We start from the raw sequence: 7,154 nt of genomic DNA on the forward strand, positions 1-7,154 counted from the left end.
AGAACAAATACAGCCAGAGTGCTCTATGGAAGCCAGGATGGCCAGACTGCATCTTTTATACTTCTGACATTTTGTCAGGAGGGACCAGTCACTGGAGAAGGATATCATGTTTGGTAAGGTGGAGGGTCGGAGAAAAAGAGGAAGACCCCCAATGAGATGGATTGTCATAGTGGCTGCATCAATGGGCTCAAACATAGCAATATATGTGAGGTTGGCCCAGGATTGGGCAGTGTTTTGTTCTGTTGTGCATAGGGTCACTATGAGTCAGTATCAACTTGATGGCACCCAACTACAACAACAACTGTCCTCTCTGATATTCATGGAAATCCACAGCAAGATGAGGTCTTGCTTATCATGGCATGGGATCCTTGCAGAGGATTCCAAGAAAGTCTTTGCACAGCAGTGGCCATTCACGACTTTCTGTGTATCCTACCTCCCTGAGTAGCTCAATGTAAGACTTGCTCCTAGAAGCCAGTGGTTTACAAAAAGAACCCTGTTGATTCTCTAATGAAGCTGGCTTGCTGCACAACTTGCTCAAAGAACATCTTTCTTTGGAAACTTTTTCAGACTCTTGGGATTACCTATAGAAAGCAAGCCTAATACCCCTTATTCTGTGCCCAGCATAGGACAATGCTTCTATTCCCTTCAGTTAAAGAGGAAATTTCAGTTCCTCCCCAATTTTTGTCCTCCTATTTACTCTCTTACTGGTGGTACAGAATCTGTCAAATCCTTCCCAGTGGTATCCAAAATCTAATATCTAGGGTATTTTGCAAAAATTCTAGATTTCTTTTCATCTTGGTCCTAATGAAACATATACTTTATAGACATAGAATTCAATAATCTGACAATCCTAAGTATTGTTCAACTACCCAAGCAATATGTACAAATGAGTCTTCATCAGTGGCTCTGACTTGAATGGAAAATTCCATGCAGGATAAATTTGAAGAGTGAGACACCCACAGCTGACACCCAATGGGAAAAGAATTGAAGATAATCCAAGCCTAGCTAAAAATAACAATTTTACACACACACACACACAAAAGGAGCTGCCTTGGCTGCAACCTTTGTTGTTGTTGTTAAGTGCTGTTGAGTTTGTTCCGACTCATAGCAATCCAGTATAGGGTTTCCAAGGCTTCAAATCTTTGTGGAAGCAGAAAGCCTCATTTTTCTCCAACAGGGCAGCTGGCAGGCTCAAACCACAGACTTTGTGATTTGCAATCCAGTGCTTATTGTATGGAGCCACTGCACTAGAACCTTAGCATGTACTATTTCACATATAGATAAATGTGTGTTTATTCACACATCTATTTCATCTCACGTGACCAGTCACAGAGATCTTTGTATTTTTTTCCAACTTCTGGTAAAGTAATTAAAAAGTAATTAAATTCACTATAGAATAGATTAGTTGTTATCACATTGAAAGTGAAGGAATTATTCTAAATGTTGTTTAAGATAAAGCACTGACTTAAATGATTATTCTAGATTGAAAATTATGTTACTCATTTATTTTTTGCTTTTGGGGAAAAACCCCTTGATTTAAAGACAAACCTGAAGTTAATAACTATTTATCCTTTAATGAATGACAAAAAAAAAGAGGACAGTATGTTGGAATACTTTAAAATTTTGAAATACTTGAGGGGATAGTATATGTGATAATCCTTGTCTGCCTTGGTTGCTGAGATATTGAAATGTCTTCAGCACTGAACAAGTGGGGTGGGAATTAATGGTCCTTGCTATACATATTATCATTTGATTTAGCAACTGCACCACATGAAATTACAATATAGCTAGAAATAATGACTTTTGGGGGAGCATATGTTCTGCCCTATTTAAAATTATAGAAATCTAATAACTTGTTTTAAAGTTCTAAAGTACACTTTTATTAGATGCCAGGTGAGGTTCCAAAAAAAAAAAAAAATGGCTCTCCCTGTTCAATCAGATTTGTATAGTCTTTAATGAATTCATGTCTACTTGATCATCAATAGGTCTGAAGATACCTCAGGATATAAATGTCAGGTTTCTCTGGAAAAATGCAAGTTATTTGTGAATTGAAAGAGTGTGGAATATTAATAGTGAGGGGGAAAATGAGTACAAAGAGTCTAAAGTCAAAAGGACAAAATCTGGAATCATTAAACATAAATAACATAGTCCTACAATCAAAACACCATGATACCATGGATTTAGTCATCATACAGGTCAGATCAAGTCTCAGGATCATGTTTTATGGTTGAGCCTAAAAGGTCAGGATCTGCACTTGGGAAGTTAAACAACACAATTGCAAGATCAGAGAACAGTCCTGGGAATAAAAATCATTTTTCAGGTTTCAGTGGACAATGAAGTTGGTCAAGGTTAGTGCCAGGCAGTGGCTGCAGAACAGACACTGTGAGATTGGATGACATTACAATGTGTCACCTAAAATGAGGGTTCCTAACCTAGGTTCTGTGTGTGGGATTTAGGGGCCACACCAACGTGGACATTTTCAGTATTATGAGCAACAGTATCAAGATCTTCCTTTTGCATAAACTTTTACAAGTATCCCTAATGAATTCCTAAAGAACTCCTCAAAGTGGAATTTCTGGATCAAAGAGTGCACATTTTTAGTATGTCATGTTATCAATAGGGCTCTAGGAAGATTGTATAATCGATGTTTCAAACAGGAGCATATGAAGATCCCCATTTCCCCTAAATATTCACCATTCGCCTCATGTCTTTCTCCAAGATTGGATTTTAAAGTAGAAGAGAACCTGAGTTTGTGAAGTAGAAGTGAACTTGAATTCCATCCTTTTCATTTCTAGGAGAAAAATACTGAAGACTGGGGAGCATAAATAATAAATCCACCAAACTAACAGGCAGAACTTCTTGGGGCAGAACAAAGGCTGGTGTTTGCAATCCTGCTCCTGGCATTAGGATACAGAATTCCAGTTGCCGCTGAGTCAATTCCAACTCATAGTGACACTAAGCAACAGAGTAGAACTGCGTCACCGGGTTTCCAACGTGTAAATCTTTACAGAAACAGACTGCCACATCGTTCCCTGTGAAGTAGCTAGTAGGTTCGAACTGCCAACTTTTTGGTTAGTAACTGACTGTTGAACCACAGTCTACCAGAGCTCCTGGATACGGAATTAAAAAACCAAACTCCTAGCCATCAAGACTATTTCAACTCAATGACCCTTTATGATACAGTAGAACTACCCCACAGGATTTCCAAGCCTATCATTACACAAGCAGACTGCCATATCTTCACTTCATGGAGTGGCTAATGAGTTTGAACCACCAACCACTTGATTAGCAGCCTCAGCACTTAACCACTGCACCACCAGGGCTCCCCATGAATGCAGAATAGGTGCCGGGAAAGGTGTAAAATAGGCAAGTCTTTAGAAATTGAAAGTTGATTCGTGGTTGCCTGGAGTGGTGGTGAAGGATTGGTGGTGGTGCAACAGTTAAGCACTTGGCTGCTAACTGAAATGTTAGGGGTTCAAACCCACTCAGAAGGTTTGTGGAAGAAAGACCTGGTGATCTGCTTTCATAAAGATTCCGGCCAAGAACATTCTATGGGCAATTCTACTATGTCACATGAGTCGGAATCAACTCAATACCAAACAACATTAAAAAGGGTGGTGGTTGGGGAGATACCGTGAAGAAGGTCGGAAAATGGGTACTGGTTTATGGTTATTTGTGGGGTTTGGGGTGGAGTGGAGGCTAATAAAAATGTTCTAAAATTGACAATGTGATTGTTGCACAAATCTGTGATTATACTGAAAAAACAAACAAACATTGAAATGTAAGCTTTAAACAGATGAATTATAAGGGATGTGAATGATATCTCCATAAAGCTGCTACTAAAAAAGATGAAAGAGTAGACTCTCAGTAAATGTTTGTGGAAGGAAAGAAACAGGGCAGAAAGGAGACCAAAGGTGCGTGTTGCTTGATTTCTACCTTAATACTTTTTCCATTCCCTCACAGTGTTACTAGAGTGTGTCTACAATTTCACCCAACACTGGTTTGGGGTTTCCTCTCTAAAGTGTTTCCTTGTTTCAGTAATGTGTTTTCAGTGCACATTGATCTGTCCCTTCTCAGAACTTTTGTGTACAGAATGAAACTGAATCTGAGCTTCAACCCTTTGTATTCCCCTGAGAATCCAGCTTAGGTCTGGCCACAAAGTAGGCACTTGATAAATGTTTGTTTGCTGAATTATTGGTGAGCTGGAAGTAAATTAAATATTACCTAACAAGCCAGTGACATAGTATTTTTCCTAACATTGATGCCTGATTTTCTCTGGCTGTCAGCTCAGGCATTGTAAATCAAGTTGAGGGTTAGCCCTGTTTGTTGTTTCAGACGTTCTGATTTACCTCCAAACACTGCACTGCACAGAGAGACTTGGCATGCAGTGCCCTCAATGCCTACAAGCACACAACTAAATTTAGGGCTCAATAGTAGTGACTGTGGAATCTCTGGACAATTAATACACTTAACTGCTAACTGAAAAGTTGGAGGTTCAAGTCTACCTAGAGGTACATCAAGGGAAAGGTGTGGTGATCTGTGTTCAAAATAGGAGCCACTAAAAACCCTATGGAGGTGTACCGGATAGAGTAGGGAGAAAATGTAGACCAAAACTCAAACTAATCAATGAATAAACAGCCTTACTGGTCAAATAGAGACTGGTGGAACCCTTGAGACTTTGACCCTAAGTCATCCTTCAGGTTGAGAACTGAACTCAGTCCCATGGCTCAATTTTACCTTATAGACTGGCCTATAAGATAAACAATAACACTAGGGAAATACCCACTCCTTAGCGCAATCAATCATTTGAGATCAAAGGGGCAGCATTTACCCAAGGACAAAATTCAGAAGGATTAGGAAAGGAAAAATAGAAACAAGAAACAGGGAGGAAGTGGGAGAAGTGATGTTACATTTTGAAACTTCCATCAATGAGGTTAAACACAATGTGTATAAATTGTTATATGGAAAACTCTTAAACGTTCACTCAATTCACAATAAAAAGTAAAACAAAACAAAAATCTGTGAAGTTCAGTTCTACTCTGATGCACACGGGGTTGCAATAAGTCAAAGTCAAATCAGCCGAACAGGTTTTTAACAGCAACTGCTACATGCAAGAGTGTTGGTGTGGCACTGTAGAATAGCAGTGATCTGCTAACTGCTGATCAACAATTCAAACCCACCACTCACTCCTCAAAAACCCTATACAGGATTGCTATGAGTCAGAAATGACTCAACGGCAATTAATAACAACAACATGCAGATCCAGAGTCCTTGAAGATTAAAGTATATTCAAGCTAGAAGGGGGTTGGGATCCTCTTTAAGAAAGGAAGAATTATTGTTATTAGGTGCCATCAAGTCAGTACCAACTCATATCAGCCCTATGCACAACAGAATGAAACACTGTCTGGTCCTGGGCCAACCTCACAATCATTGCGACGTTTGAGCCCATTGATGCTACTACTATGCCAATCCATCTCGAAGGAGGTCTTCCTCTTTTTCTCTGAGTCTTCACCTTACCAAATATGATATCCTTCTCCAGTGACTGGCCCCTCCTCACAACATGTCCAAAGTGTGAGAGATGAAGTCTGGTCATCCTGGCTTCCAAAGAGCACTCTAGCTGCACTTCTTCCAACACAGATCTATCTATTTGTTCTTTTGGCAGTCCATGGGACTTTTAATATTCTCCTCCAACACCATAATTCAAATGCATCAATTCTTCTTCCATGGTCTTCTTTATTCACCATCCAACTTTCACGTGCATATGAGGTTATTGAAAATATCAGCTTGGGTCAGGCGCACCTTAGTCCTCGAGCTGACATCTTTGCTCGTCAACACTTTAAAAAGGTCTTGTGCAGCAGATTTGCCTAATGCAATACATCCTTTGATTTCTTGACTGCTGCTTCCATGACTGTTGATGATTGATCAGAGCAAAATGAAGTCTTTGACAACTTCGATCTTTTCTCCGTTGATAAAAATGTTGTTTATTGGTCCAGTGGTGAGGATTTTGTTCTCTTCACATTGAGATGCAATCCATACTGAAAGCTGTGGTCTTTGATCTTCATCAGTAAGTCTTTTAAGTTCTCTTCACTTTCAGCAAGCAAGGTTGTATCATCTCCATATCTCAGGTTGTTAATGAGTCTTCCTCCAATCCTGATGCCATAACCAAGCATCTCAGATTATTTGCTCAGCATACAGGTTGAGTAAGTGTGGTGACAGAATACAACCCTGTCACACTCCTTTCCTAATTTTAAACCATTCTGTGTTCTCTTGTTCTGTTTGAAAAACTGCCTCTTAGTCTATGTACAAGTTCCTCATGAGCACAATTAAGTGTTCCAGAATACTCATACTTTACAATTTGTCCACAGCTTGTCATGAATTGAAAGCCTTTCCATAGTCAGTAAAGTACAAATAAGCATCTTTCTGGTATTCTCTGCTTTCAGCAAAAATCCATCTGATGTCAGCAATGATATCCCTTGTACCACAGCCTCTTCTGAATCGGCTTGAACTTCTGGAAGTTCTCTGTCAATGTATGGATGCAGCCATTTCTGTATTACCTTTAGTAAAACTTTATTCACTTGGGATATCAATTTTTGTCTGATGATTTCCACATTCTGTTAGGTCACTTCTCTTTGGAATGGGGACAAATACGTATTGCTTTGAATCAGTTGGCCAGGTAGGTGTCTTCCAAATTTCTTGGCATAGATGAGTGAGTGCCTCCTGTGCCACCTCACTTTCTAGAAAGATTTCAATTTGTATTCTATCAATTCCCAGTGCCTTGTTCTTACCCAATGCCTTCAATGCCCCTTGTACATCTTCTTTCAGGATCATTAGCTCTTGATCATATGCTACCTCTTGAAATGGTTGAACATTGACCATTTTCTTTTGGTACATTAACTCGGTGTATTCTGTCCATCTTCTTTTGATGATTTCTGCATCATTTAATTATTTGCCCAGAGAATCCTTCAATAATGAAAGTCAAGACTTGAGTTTTTTCTTCAGTTCCCTCAGTTTGAGAAATGCTGAGCATGGTATTCCCTTTTAGTTTTCTAACTCCAGGTCTTGGCACATTTCGTTATAATATTTGACTTTGTCTTCTCAAGCTAACCTTTGAAATTTTCTGTTCAGCTCTTGTATCTCCTCACTTCTTCCATTTG

The sequence above is a fragment of the Chrysochloris asiatica genome, unplaced genomic scaffold, assembly GCF_000296735.1.
Source record: "Chrysochloris asiatica unplaced genomic scaffold, ChrAsi1.0 scaffold00083, whole genome shotgun sequence".
Taxonomy (NCBI): Eukaryota; Metazoa; Chordata; class Mammalia; order Afrosoricida; family Chrysochloridae; genus Chrysochloris; species Chrysochloris asiatica.